This window comes from Drosophila santomea, chromosome 2L (genome assembly GCF_016746245.2).
Source record: "Drosophila santomea strain STO CAGO 1482 chromosome 2L, Prin_Dsan_1.1, whole genome shotgun sequence".
NCBI lineage: Eukaryota > Metazoa > Arthropoda > Insecta > Diptera > Drosophilidae > Drosophila > Drosophila santomea.
In genome coordinates this window covers 23958777-23974053 of record NC_053016.2, presented here as the reverse complement: position 1 = coordinate 23974053, position 15277 = coordinate 23958777, and the positions used below count along the sequence as shown (strand labels likewise).

The 15277-nt window shown below is 43.3% G+C and overlaps 1 pseudogene; it reads left to right on the top strand.

Annotated features, from left to right (window-relative positions):
- The first annotated feature begins 3013 nt into the window (after positions 1-3013).
- Positions 3014-14422, top strand: LOC122756491 (annotated as a pseudogene).
- The last annotated feature ends 855 nt before the right edge of the window (positions 14423-15277 follow it).

Genomic DNA, 15277 nt, shown 5'->3' with positions numbered 1-15277 from the left:
GAGGCCTCGAAGAGCCTGGCTGTTCACCGCGGATGTGCAGCAGAGTGTGGTGGGCCTCTTGGCAGATGCGGCACCTCGCTTTGCTGCGACACGACCGACCCGAATGCTCGTGGGCCAGACAGTTCGCGCAGTACTTGTTAATCAAGAATGCCCGGAGCCGCTTCACAGCCGGCAGTTGCAGGAATCGCTGGCAGCTCTTCAATGGGTGAACCCCCCTGCACACTCGACAGCGGTATACATCGTGGCGGATCGCTGGAGCCATTGTATATTCGGCTACATAAGAAATGGGCAAAATGAAAAATTAGATGTGATAGATGCGGATGATCATGACGCATGGACGACGTAGGACGACACAACTTAGGACTCGTCAGTAGCAGGTTTTTAAATACTTAAAATATGGAGGAGTCATTCGACTCATTAGGGCTGTCCATTGGAAGGCGGTTCATTTTTGCCACTGGTCTTCGGACGACCCCCCGTGCTGTGAGAGCGTCTGCCACTCTGACCTTGCCGTCCACGCCGGGACAGTCCACTTGGATACGCCCAAGTCGCCACTCGTTGGATGGCAAGTTCTCCTCTTTGATCACCACCATGTCTCCCGCCTGGAGATCTCGCATTGGGAACTTCCATTTATTCCTTTTGTCGAGTTCCTTTAGGTATTCCTCCTTCCAACGCAGGCAGAACTGCTGATTCAGGGCTTTCAACCTCCGCCACCGATTGATAATGGAGCTGGGACCTTCTTTAACCTCAGGTTCTGCTACCGCAAGTAATGATCCACCGATTAGAAAATGCCCAGGGCTCAGAGCGATAAGGTCCGTGGGATCTTCGGACATTGGTGAGATGGGCCTGGAATTCAAACAGGCCTCAATCTTCGCCAGGAGGGTAGTCAGTTCCTCGAACGTGTATTTCCCAGCGGCTGTGTACTTGTAAAAATGCGACTTGAAGCTCTTCACACCTGCCTCCCAAAGCCCTCCCATATGAGGTGCGCCAGGAGGGTTGAAATGCCAGGACACATTCTGAAGACTGTGCTGCGATAAAACCGATGTTCTGGTAGCTTCAATGAAATCCTTTGATAAGGACGTGGAAGCTCCGACAAACGTTTTCCCGTTGTCAGAGTAGACGTGTTGTGGACCCCACGCCGAGCGAAAAAACGAGAGAATGCGGCCAAGAACTTCTCTGTAGTCAAGTCAGACGTCGCTTCGAGGTGGATAGCCCGGGTAGTAAAACACACAAAAACGCACACGTACCCCTTTGTGATTTTGCAGGCTCGACCGACATAACTCTTGACGTCAAATGGTCCTGCGAAGTCCACTCCCGTATGGGTGAACGGTCTGGAGAACGTGGACCTCGCACGGGGCAAATTCCCCATCAACTGCGTCTGCAGTCTCTTCTTGTGGATGACACACACTCGGAACGAATGTATTGTTCGTTTCACCAACATTTTAAGCTTGGGAATCCAGAATATGGAACGGATCAGTCGGATCATTAATTGATTCCCCCCATGCAAGGATATGCGATGGATAAACAGGACTTGAAGTTCGGCGAACCTACACCGTGCAGGAATGATGATCGGATGTTTTTCATCATAACTAAGCATTTCAGATGCTTGTAACCTGCCGCTTGCTCTCAAGACACCATTTCCGTCAAGAAAGGGGTTTAGGGTAGAAATTGCGCTTGCGGGTGGAACTGGTTTCTTGTTGCTCAAAACCTTATATTCGGCGGGAAACTTATTCTTCTGAGTGAGCACAATTAACCGCTCCTGCACCTCCGACAATTCCGCCGCAGTGAGTTCTGCCGATGAGGCTACACCTTCCCTCCGGCAACTTTTCACAAAACGAAACACATAAGCAAGAACTCGCAGAGCTCGGTCAAAGGCTGAGAACCTCTCTAGGATTTCAACTGCTGAGGGCACTGCGACCGTGTGACATTTGACGGGGCGCTGCTCAAGCTCAGTCTCCGGATGGACCGACAAATCACTCGGCCACTGCTCCTGTTTGAGGTGCGACCAAGCTGGCCCACGCCACCACAGTGCGCTGTCCTTCAGCTCTTGGGGTGAGACGCCCCGGCTTGCCAGATCAGCTGGATTGTCTTCGGATCGTACATGTCCCCACTTGCTTCCGTCGGTCTCATAAACATGAGGAGGCATTTCAGAAATTACTAGAGCTGCCAGCTCCGTGAGCAGCACTGCTCCGCACAATTCCAAGCGTGGTATGGAGATGGATCTGACAGGAGCGACTCGGGTTTTGGATGTAAGTATATGGGTACAACAGCCTTCCTTCGTTTCGATTCGGACGAAAATAGCAGCCCCATAGGCGTCCTGTCGCAAAACGCATGGTACTGGAGTTTCGCAGCTGGATGGAAACGTACCCATCTCGGGATACGAATCTCCTTCAGGGCAGGATACCCTTCTAGGAACTCCCGCTACTGGGTCGTGAGATCCCTGGGGAGTGGCTGATCCCAGACCAGCTCCCGTAGCCAAATTTTCTGCATAAAAATTTTGGCTCGGACTACGAAAGGTGATAGCCACCCTGTCTGGTTTGAAGACAGCATTATGGGGCAAATACAAATCATTAGAGTCGTTCGGAGAGACTTGGTGCATATGACCTAAATCTAAATACTCTTGAATGACTGAGTCGTACTGCTTTTTTGACGAAACGTCTTTATTCAGTCGAATCTCGTTTCGGAGGAACTGAGCCAGTGCGATCGACCTGGAGTGCCCAAGATTGATATTTTTAGGCTCTTTAAAGGGCAACGAAACCACATACCTCCCATCCTCGTTCCTTTTGGTAGATTGGACAAAGTTTTCCTCGCAAATCGAGGTGGATTCCCTAACCAGCTTCACTGGAACATCCTTCACCTCCCAAAATTTTGTGAGAATGTTGTCCTGTCTGGACTCGGTGACAGCTAGTCGGGACGAATAAGATCATATTTTGCTTGTGGGATTCGTTGCGATCGGACCGCAAAGAATCCATCCGAATATGGTCTCCTGGCCAAGAAGCGTGCCACAGATATTGGAATGGGAGCCACTGAGAATGATCGATGGCAGGATATCGGCACCAATCAGAACGTCGATCTGCGAACTCCGGTAGAAAGTTGGGTCTGCTAGTTGCAAAGGCGGCAAATGCTCCAAAGAGTCTTCAGGTAAAGTAAAGGATGGGAGACTCCCGGCCAGTTGTGGTAGTACATTAGCAGAAGTTTTAATTTGGATGTGGGGCTTGACGGGAGAACCTATGCTGAGTTGACAGCGCTTACGGGGCTGAGCCGCAACAGTGAGGTTGAGCCCTGAAACTTGAGCATGGATGGAACCATAAGGCAACTTAATCAAGTTAAACAAGCGTTCTGAATTAAAGGTTGCCTCAGAACCCGAGTCAATAAGTGCCCGTGCTGAGTATTTGATGCCTAAATGGCAAATCTCTATTAAAGCTGTACTCAGGAGGACCCCTTGAGTGTTTACAGCCAGAACAGTCGTCCTCTGCAAGTATTGCAATTATGCGTGCTAGTGCTATCCCTAAGCAGATGCGTTCTAGCAAAACAATTTAAACACAACTTCTGCTGTTTTATATATTTCTCCAGCTCTCCGACTGGCATTCGTAGGAATAACGGACATACTCGGATAGGATGGTTCTCTTGCGAACAGAGTTTACAGGATTGTGGAGTTACCGTCACTCTATTCTCAAAGGTCTGGATCGCCCGCGAGCTATTGTCAGTCCGCAGTGCTCTGGATTGAGCGTTTGGCTTAAAATCTTCAATCGCCTCGAGCGTTCGATGACGATCTGGTAAGAAAGCCTGGAATTCAGCCCACAGTGGAATATCTGTCTTACTCATAAGGGATTGTTCCCATAGAGACAGCGTTAGCTTTCGCAACTTGGCAGAGCACAGAAAAACGAACAGGCAATCCCAGTTAGAGGTGTCGATTTTTGCTATTTTCAAAGCTGTTAAACAACCCTAAATTGTGCTCTCTAACTGTTTCAAGGATTTGCCGCATTCAAGGGCAACAGAAGGTAAATTAAACAAATCCTAAGCCTCTTGTTTTCGAAACGGACTCGCTCTTGGCTCTAACTCGTTGAGACGTTTTAGAAACAGTTAAACGGGTTTTTACCTCCTCAACGTGGCCAATTGGCATATTAAGCTCTCGGAGGAGCCGAAAACAGTGCGGGGGCGAAACAGTCTGTCCACTTGGACAAATACGGGGACGCTGGATAAGCGTGCAACCAAGCTCGAAACAACTTATATATTGGGACGCTGGATAAGCGTGCAACCAAGCTCGAACCAACTTATATATTGGGACGCTGGATATAGCGTGCAACCAAGATCGAAACAACTTTATAAATTGGGACGCTGGATAAGGGTGCAACCAGTTGGATCAATCGGAATGTTCCGTATTGGGAAAAAATAACTGGAGTAGCTGGATAAAGCGGACACCCAAAATTAATCGAAAGCTAAGGTTTGTTGATTTGGAGTTATACAGGAACGCTCGATAAAGCGCACAAAAGTAATTTAAGAACCGAATTATCGCATCGATTCTGACAGGATGTAGAGGCGCAAGACAACGCGTGAAAAAAAAAAAAAAAAAATTTGACAATCGGAACAAAACACCGGGGTCGCTGTTATGAGCGAAAAAATAAAAAATGAATAATCGGAATTAATCGATTTAGACAAAGGTAAGGGGCACCGGATTACGTGTGAAAATAAGTGGTAATAGTATCAAATTATGTTATCGTGTTATATAAAACCTGGGTCGCAGGAATACACAATAATCGAAATAAATGTTGTTATCGATTGTTATCGAACGGTTGTTGATTTGAAGTCGCTCGGTAAAGCGCACAGAAGTAATTTAAGAACCAAATTATCGCATCAATTTAGACAGGGTGTGGGGGCGCAGGACAACGCGTGAAAAAGATGTGACAATCGGAACAAATAAAACACCGGGGTCGCTGTATTGAGCGAGAGACAAAATCAAAAGAAAAATGAATAATCGGAATTAATCGATTTAGACAAAGGTAAGGGGCGCCGGATTGCGCTTGAAAAAACAAATGGTAATCGTTACAAATTATGTTATCGTTTTATATAAAACCTGGGGTCGCTGGATTAAGCGCGGAATACACAATAATCGGAATAAATGTTGCTATCGATTGAGAAAAAAACAGATATGAGGGCGCTGGATCACGCTGGACTATAATTATCGATGTGGGACGCTGGATAAGCGTCGATGTTTGGCCAATTTTTTGAGACGATATATGCGAATCGGAATAAAATCAAGAACGGAGTTAAAATAAAGTATTAAAGAAACAAAAATAAAACACACTTTCTATGGGAAACCAGAAAAAAAGTAGTGTCAGTGTGAACGGTCCCTTATTAAAATATGCCGTGTATGGCCCTAGAGTGGCTACCTACATATACCTACATACATATGTACATATGCTGGATGATATTAATGTCTGTTTGAATGTTTTTAAATGTTTTGGCGATTAATGAAACACCCTATGACCATGCAGATGTACGACGCTGCGTATGTGCCATGTACGCAATGTATGCAGATGCAATGGACATATGTATGTATGTACATCGATCGGCCACATACATGGAATGTCTGTATGTTTTTGAGTATGTGAAAGTTTGGGTGTCGAATTTTGTTTTTATTTGGTCCCAGAATTCAATAGAAACACAAAGGGGTGTTGAAATTCGTCCTTCTCTGGTCGGGGTTTATTTTCGAGTAATTTCTTCACATAAAAATAACGGCTTCGTGCCCCACTTCCGAAACATTCCGCCAACAGCGATGCTCTGCTGGCGGGATACCGGACTCAGCTGTTCGGCATGAACATAGTGTCTGAACCACAATCGTCAATAGCGTCTCTTTCAACACATTCTCTAACGTCTCTTTCAACGTTTTATCATCTCTTTCAACGATTTATGGTCGCTTTCAACGATTTGGCGTCTCTTTCAATACCTTCTTTAGTTCGAATCCACAAACATGTCTGTACCGTCTCTTTTAACATTTTCACTCTCTTTGGAATCCACCGATGCGTTCTCATTACACATATCTAACTCTCGGGAATCTCTTCTGTCGGCATACTTCTTAAGGCTTTATGCGAATACTTATATGTCCGCTTATTAACTAAAGATTTCAAGACATAACGGTCTCCATCCAGCACCTCTGCCACAAGGAATGGGCCTTTAAATTTATTGTCTAATTTGGTTTGATGTCTCTCCTCGTTTCTGAGCAAAACGTAAACGCCAACTTTAAAATGATTGATTTTAGCTTTCTTTATATCATACCTATCTTTATCATACAATGCGTTGTTTTGCATATTTTCTTTGGCCATTTTTCTTACAAAATTTATATAATATCTACTATTTTCTTTACAAATCGGTAGCATGTTTAAAGGTCTTGCCTCTTTCCCAATTAACAATTCAAGAGCACCATATTTCGTTATTCGATTTACAGTACAATATATAGCTAGTTGAATTTCACCTATGCCAAGAACGCTGACTACTTCCGAATGCAGTTAACATACGTTTTATAACGCTCATATCGCGTTTTACCTGGCCATTTGAGCGACTGGCGCCTATTGCAATTAAGTGTACATTTATTTTTTTCTTTGAACAGAATTCATTAAAACATGTTCCAGTAAAAGATCTACCCTGACCTGCAATGATTCGCGATGGTACACCAAATATAGATATTGCCGATTTTAAAGCGTCTATAGAACTTTCGCTGTTAATATTTACTGTGTGGTACAAATACACAAACTTAATAAAAGCATCTATCTGGACAATAATATACTCCTTTTGTTCCTTTTTTCCGCTCAACTTGCCCGTAATATCAATATGTATCGTATGCCATGGAATATCTACTTTGGGTATGGGATGAAGTTCAATCGGGAGCTTTCCTGAATGGAGGTTTAGTCAATTTGCAAATTATACAATTTTCCACAAACTTTTGGACATACTTAGCCATTTTCGTTACTTAGCCTAAATTTCGTTATTCGATTTACAGTACAATATATAGCTAGTTGAATTTCACCTATGCCAAGAACGCTGACTACTTCCGAATGCAGTTAACATACGTTTTATAACGCTCATATCGCGTTTTACCTGGCCATTTGAGCGACTGGCGCCTATTGCAATTAAGTGTACATTTATTTTTTTCTTTGAACAGAATTCATTAAAACATGTTCCAGTAAAAGATCTACCCTGACCTGCAATGATTCGCGATGGTACACCAAATATAGATATTGCCGATTTTAAAGCGTCTATAGAACTTTCGCTGTTAATATTTACTGTGTGGTACAAATACACAAACTTAATAAAAGCATCTATCTGGACAATAATATACTCCTTTTGTTCCTTTTTTCCGCTCAACTTGCCCGTAATATCAATATGTATCGTATGCCATGGAATATCTACTTTGGGTATGGGATGAAGTTCAATCGGGAGCTTTCCTGAATGGAGGTTTAGTCAATTTGCAAATTATACAATTTTCCACAAACTTTTGGACATACTTAGCCATTTTTTCGAACCAATAAAATTTGTACATTTTATCCAAAGTTTTCTCCCACCCAATGGTTTACTATTGGACTGGGGACTACAGGGAGGCACCGAGTTTTTCCATTTCTCTGGATTTTGCGATAAAGCATTTTCGGACGTTATTCATAATTTTTTGCTAAGCTTTCTCCGAGTTCGTTGTTTTGAATATTCAAAACGATAGCTGAAGTTTCTGGATCTTTTTGTTGCTCGGCAAGAAGCCAGTTGTCTGTTATTTGTTATATAACAAGACATGCATAACTTCTGCCTTTGTAAAAGACTGTAAAATACCTGGTCTATACTGGATATCAAAATCAAAAGATTTTATATACTTCCACCAACGGTGAACTCGTGGCGTGAGATCAATTTTAATGCGTGTCGCTTTTAGTGCAATACAGTAAAATGACGTCCATGTAATTAAAGCCGAAAGCCGTTTCATGGAATTGTGTACGGCTAAAGTTTCAGGCTCGTATGAATGATATGTGGTCAATTTTATGAAGCAGAATAGATCCATAGCCTCCATACTAGCATCAGTGTGCAACTCGATGGGGTATTGTGGGTCAAATATAATAAGGACTGGCTCATCTGTCAGTATTTACAACGGTTTCATAAATTCTGAAAATTTTGGCACATTATCTTAAACAATAATACAATAAACTGTCTTACTTGGGAAACTGACTGTGGAGGAGGTAATTTAATTAACGCTTGTATTTTACGCGAAAACAAAGATATTCGACGAATTTTTTCAGAAACGGGCATTTTGGGATATTCAATGTAAAACCAACTTTGGATAGAAATCTTAAAACCGTTCTTAATCTTTTCAATAGTTATTGTAGTGTTGCGTACACCCTTTTCGTGAGATCGTAAGACTTTGAAGATTCAAAACCAGAATCTAAAAGCAGGGGAAGGGGTACCATCACCGCGTTGACTCAGTTAGATTGCGACAAAGAAAATGCAAGTCAAAAATAAACAAGTCTCCGATGACCCGGTCAGCGGCCGCAATAGATTGCAGAAAGTAAAGAAAATCAACACCAGTTCCGGGCACACTTCACCGAAGGGGTATTGACTCCTCAAAATAAGGGGAATGTGAGAAATATGAGTCCTAGGTGGGAACACTTGGCATAGAAGACCAATAGATCAGAAAAAGCTCTATGCCGGTAAAAGACCATAGCCCGCAGATGAAAAGTCAATCAGTACCCGGAAACACACCCGTAGTCAATACCCGGGTAATCATCCGTACATCAAATACCCGGGCAATTATCCGTCAGTCTATAGCCGGGAAGACTCAAGGATAACTAAAGTCGAGGAAAAAAATGTGAAGGAGCAAGGACCCTATCAGACCTTAGAATAACAGGACTAACAAGGAACACACTTTGAAGGAAGACTATAGTTCCACAAAACTCTCAGGATAGGCGGCAAGGAGTCTAAAGCCTCCGACAACACAGCAAATGTGATCAACACCGTGGAGGTTGTCGACCACAAGCAGGAAATAGAAGGAGTGCAACATACCCTAGAATTCATCGCTGCTTTACTGATTTTCCTGGCTCTATTAAAGCTAGTAAAAATGTACAAGAGATCCATACAGCGGAGGGGGACCATCAGCATACCCTGGACAGGATTGCATCCGGTTTCCCACAAAGTGCGTAATTGAAAAATACTTATGGAAAGACAATTTAATAAAAGAACAAGTGAACCGGTGAATGGCCGTTAATGTGAATATCAACGAAAACAAGCAACAGCGTAGACTTTCCTAACAAGTACTCACTCCAAGTAACCTGAGAGCCGAATAGCAGCCAAAGCGTGCCACAAAAGAAAAGAAACCCAACCCATATATTTATATATATGCATACTCCACTTAGTGAATTTTTTTATTTTGTGTTTGTGTATATCTTATTATTGTTCGGTTACAATTAATTGGTGCATGTATGTATGTATAACTCCAACATATATATATATATATAGAGACTCGCAGGATCCAACGCGTCGAGATCTCATCGCTCCGGATTAAAGTGGGGTAAGTTTGACGGAACCCGGTTTTTTTTTTTACGCGCGAGTCCCACGGCCACACCTCCCGCCCAACCGACCGAGGGGCGCTGCCGTGTATCGTACGGCTCGAATCGCGGGAAGATAGACGCGATATAGAAGACAGTAAAGGACGAGGAAATATATGTATGCTATTAGTAATATCTAAGAATTCGTTAAGTACGTTAGTATTGATCGCTTTAAAAACGGCAGAGAGTCAGAATTAGAGATAATAGGATAGAATCTATTATAGTCAGAACATAATACTCTGTAGGGATCATGCAACTCATAGTTAGATCTACAATGATTTAAAATTAGAGGTACGTAATTTCTAGTAAATCTGCTTGGAACAGTGAAGTTTAGCCGACTAACCAAGTCGGGACTATCCACTCCACCACGAATAAGGTTAAAAATAAAGACTGTTCTAAGCATCGTTCTACGGTTAGCTAAGGAGGGTAAGTTAATTAACATTAATCTACTTAAATAAGGAGGTAATCTAAGGTTTGCATCCCAATTAAGACGCCGTAAGGCAAAAAGTAAGAAGTTCTTTTGAACCGATTCAATGCGGTCCGAGTAAACTTCATATTGTGGACTCCAAACAGGTGATCCATACTCGAGGATCGGACGGACTAGAGAAATAAATAATGTTTTGGTCATGTAAGGATCATCAAATTCCTTTGACCACCGTTTTATAAAACCAAGCACACCCCTGGCCTTATTGACAATAGACGAAATATGGTCTGAAAATTTAAGTTTAGGGTCCAGAAGAACACCAAGATCATCAACATGTGTTATTCTGTCCAAAGAGCACCCACTTAAAGTGTAAGTTGCGTGCATTGAGTTGGTACGACAAAAGGTCATAACTTTACACTTAGAGCCATTTAAGTTTAATACGTTATCACGGCACCAGGTTTGAAAGCAATCTAGATCGGATTGTAAGTCCAAATGGCGAGAAATGTCCTTATATTGCAAGCATAATTTTACATCATCAGCGTACATTAGTACACGCGAATGATTTTTTATTAAGGGAAGGTCGTTAATAAATAAGGTAAAAAGGAGCGGACCTAGGTGGCTCCCTTGTGGGACGCCGGATGTGACTCGGAGAATACAAGAAAGAGAATTTTTAAAGAGGACCCGTTGCATCCTGCCATTTAGATAACTTAGAATCCAATTTAGGAGATCAACAGGGAAACCTAATAAATCAAGTTTTTTTTATTAAAAGTGAATGATTAACAGAGTCGAATGCTTTACTGAAATCCGTATAAATGACATCTGTTTGAAGATTATTTTTGAAACCCTGTACTACGAAGGAGGTTAGCTCCAGAAGGTTAGTAGTTGTTGATCTGCGTTTCATGAACCCATGCTGACATGGTGAAATAATTGACCTACAAAGGTGCTGCAAATGAGGAGTGATAACGTTTTAAAAAAGCTTAGGGATAGCAGACAATTTGGAGATTCCTCTGTAATTGCTTGCATCCGATTTGCTACCTTTTTTATGGAGAGGGATCACAAAGGACTCCTTCCATATTTGGGGGAACTGAGTAGATTCCAAAGATAAATTAAACAGTTTTAGTAGAGGTTTGCACAAGGCTTCCGCACAGAATCTAAGCACACAGCCAGGAATTCCGTCGGGACCTGGCGAATAGACAGGCTTAACTCGCTGAAGATCATAAAGCAGTGAGCTTTCGTTTAAAGTGGGACAGAATATTAAATTTGACTTTGATACCGCGTAAGAGTAAGGTCGTTCGGAATGAGGTAACGTAGAATATGTGGTTTGAAAAAACTTGGCAAATAGATCGGCTATTGCCTGATCCGATGTTACCGAAGTATTTTCATAAAATAGCGAGGAGGGGTAACTAGTTGTTTTGCGCTTAGTGTTAACGAAATTATAAAACTGTTTGGGATCCTGTGCGAACTGGAACTTACAACGGTTCCCGAGTTTTTTTCTACATTCATATATATATATATATATATATTGTTAGCCTATTCCAGTCAATTTATTTCATTAATAGAAGTTAAATATTTTGTGTTCAGCATTGTTGTACATTAATAAAAATTACTTTTCAGCGACGAGTATCCGCCTTGTTTATGTTACGCAAAAACAAGAGCTCTCAGAGAGACATTTGTAGTCGTGAATAGCCAACAATTTTTGTTGACGTGCGCACCTTTGCTTGAAGATGATTCCAAACTCCTTGCTAAAAACAATTATAGTCAACTTATCATAAATTTTGTATGCTAGCTTTTGAATTCTTTTTTTGTGATACATGGCACTAGCCAACAATCTATTACCCAATTAAATTATGTTTTTATTGTAACTACAACAAAATGAGTATGTAAACATTTCCAGAAGGGGTGCCGATGCGAGAAATGGAGTAGGTCAAAAACGATGACATACGTTTGACGGACAACTATGACAAAAGGGGATCGTATTGTGGGGCAATGAGGACTGCTGACTGACGAACGGTACGAACTTTTTCAGACACTACTAATATTTATTCTCGTTATGATGGAGAGGTGAAGGGCTTACCAAGATCCCACGACCCAAAATCGACGAGCTTACGCCGGCATCATGGTGCCTGAACATCGGATGCCCCTCCCTCGGCCTGAGTCCCTACCCAGGACACAGGCACGAATACACCGACGTAACAGAATTGGCGCCCAACGCAAGGATTTGTCCTATTTGTAAAGGAATTATGTCATTGGTTTCAACGAAAAATAGGCATAAAATCCATCTTTTAATGTCCTAATTAATTTGACTAAGTACAGAATATTGGACTTAAGTAGAATCAGTGCACGCTTACTAACCCTTTTACTGTTTAGCAGTCGGCCGTCAGTCGGGTGATGGACAAGGGGAATAACGTGTAGTTTCAAGCTTGCTAGAAGAACGCGCCGTAATTTTCAATACACCCGGAATTGCGACTATACTCTCCACGCTAGGGCGGATGGAAGCAGGTCCCCTGGCAAGGCTATGTCCCTGCCAGAGGATGCTGGCAAATGGTAGTCGGGCGTCCCGGGCCGGACTAAGGTGTCATTCGACCCGTGCCGAGAGTCAGCCTGACTGAGTGCCCGGGTCACAAAATAGCTCAGTCTCAATCGGAGAGCTAAGGGTACCTGGTGACCCCCTGTTCTAAGAAGCCTTACCCGGGCGTCGCGGATCTCCGCCCGGGTGGACCCTCTTTTTCTTCGCAACTCGTGAGAATCACATGGAGTCAATAAAAATAAAACAAACATACCTATGCAGAGAAACGATCTGCAGGTCAAATCCTACGCAGCCAGGAGAGATCAAAAACGACTCCTTCGACTGACTGGATTAAGAAGGTGGAATAGTCTTGATCCGTTTTGCCAAACTTCGGCAAGGAAGCCCCCAAACCACCCAAGCTCACAGAGGTCAAAAAGCGACCTCCACCTAAGAGGGAGCGCTCCCAGGACGTCCCTCCGACCCCTCCACGTAACAAGTGGAAGTGGGTGGACGAAATGGAGGGACCAACAAACCAGGCTTTCCTTATCCTAAACAAGGAGTCCCTAGCTCCCATTGAGGCCGCCCACGGGGAGCTAAACTTCGGGTTTAGCTCAGTGACCATAAAGGTCTACAAATCGGACTCCGTAAAAGGAGGATCAGGAAGGCAGTGGAGGAGTGATCGAGGAGATTGCCTCCGAGATCGAGGCATCGGAAACCGAGGACGGCTACTCGACCGATGCCTCAATCCTCCGCAGCCTTGCGAACCTGGGTCAAATTACGGACCTGGACACATCGGACGAGGAGGGAGCCGACACAACCGTGGTGGAGAGGCCCACAGCAGATGTCCGTGAGGCTTCTGCAGATAAACCTCCACCATAGTAAGGCAGCTTCCGCTGCTCTTCAACTCCATCTGGCTGAAGATGGAGTCAACATAGTCCTGATCCAGGAACCTTGGATAGTGGGAGGAAAGGCTTCAGGATTAGGGACTAAGGAATATAAGCTTCTAACAGCTCCCAGCGAAGGTAAAATAAGAGCCTGCATTCTAGCCAAAAAGCACCTTAGCATTTTTCTGCTCCATAATTACAGCGATGCAGACAACGCGGAAGCCACCGTGGAGAATCAGCCTTCTCCGTTCCGAGTGCTGTCATCTTACATGGCCTACGAAAGGCAGGAACAGCCGGATGAACTGGTTAGGAGACTGGTAGAAGACAGCGAAAAGCAAAACATAGGCCTACTAATAGGGTATGATGCTAACGCCCACCATACACAATGGAAGAGTACAGACACAAACGACCGCGGTGAGTCTCTTTTTAACTTTATCTTTAGTTCAAATCTCTTCATATGTAATAAAGGTAATCACCCCACCTTTATCATTAAGAACCAAAAATAGGTAATAGAGAGTTAGTCTCGTCTCTAAACCACTATTAGAGATAGTGACTCACTGGAGGGTGCTAGATAAGCACTCTTTCTCGGACCACAGGTACATAGAAACGACCCTTACAATCAATCTCTCAAAACCAGCAGTTTTCACAAACCCAAGGAAAATAGACTGGAAAAATACCAAAATATTTTAAGTTAAAAAATCCCAACGGATCCCCCTCCATACCACCAAACAATCTCTAGTCTAAACGAACTAGTTTCAATCTTCACAGAAACCTGCAATTATGCACTAAAAAGGCCTGCCCCAATAGCAAGCCCATAAGAAAAAGAAAACCTCCCTGGTGGCCAGCAGAACTGTCCCCCCTCCGAATAGACTGCAGAACCCTTTTTAACAGGGCCAAGGCAGGAAAGTAGGAAACCCTGTGGACCGCCTACAAAAGAGCCCTTGCGTGGCATTCCTTCTGCTCAGAAATTGAAAATACAACTGAAGCAGCCAGACTTAGAAAAATACTATCCAAATCGGATTCTTGGCATTTTTAAAAGGTCCCTACTTCTTGGACACCTACCACAATCGTGGCTAGAGTCCCGTATTGTTTTCATCCTCAAAGCTGGGAAACAATCACACACGACCCCCAAGGATTTCAGACCAATCAGTCTGTCATCCTTCCTACTAAAGACCCTTGAAAGAATCATCGACCTGCATCTGAGATCAACTCTCAACCCTACACGACTACAAGAAAGTGAAATCGACAGAGACAGCACTACACTCTCTCGTCTCTGAGATAGAAAAGTCAAAGTCCCAAAAGGAATATGCTCTGGTAGCTTTCCTGGACATAGAAGGAGCTTTTAACAACGTCATCCCAACGGCGATAGCCCTGACAGACCTTGGGGTGGACCGCCACTTGGTGGGACTCATAAACCAACTGCTCACCTGCAGGAAGGTTATGTCTTCACTAGGCGCGTCAACCCTGACTAGGCACGTCAGCAGAGGCACTCCGCAGGAGGCGTCCTCTCCCCACTTCTATGGAACATAACAGTGTAACAGTGTAACTCAGTGTTTTGTCCAGCTGGACCAAAAATAACGGATTAGGAATTAACCCCTCAAAGACCGAGCTGGTTCTCTTCACTAGGAAGTATAACATACCAGACTTAGTCCCACCTATCCTCAACACTCTAAGACTTTCCTTCAGTTACAGCGCAAGGTTCCTGGGTGTATTACTTTTTTTTTTTTTTTCGAACTTATTGCGTTATTTATTGGATCTTCTCTTATTATGAGACTAACAATAATTATTCAAATCTTATTATATAAATTAGTTTAAGTACAATATTAAATAGTTGTATTAGTTAGAGACGGCCCTAGAATTTCTTTGATGGGCTGGAGAAATTTTACGCTTT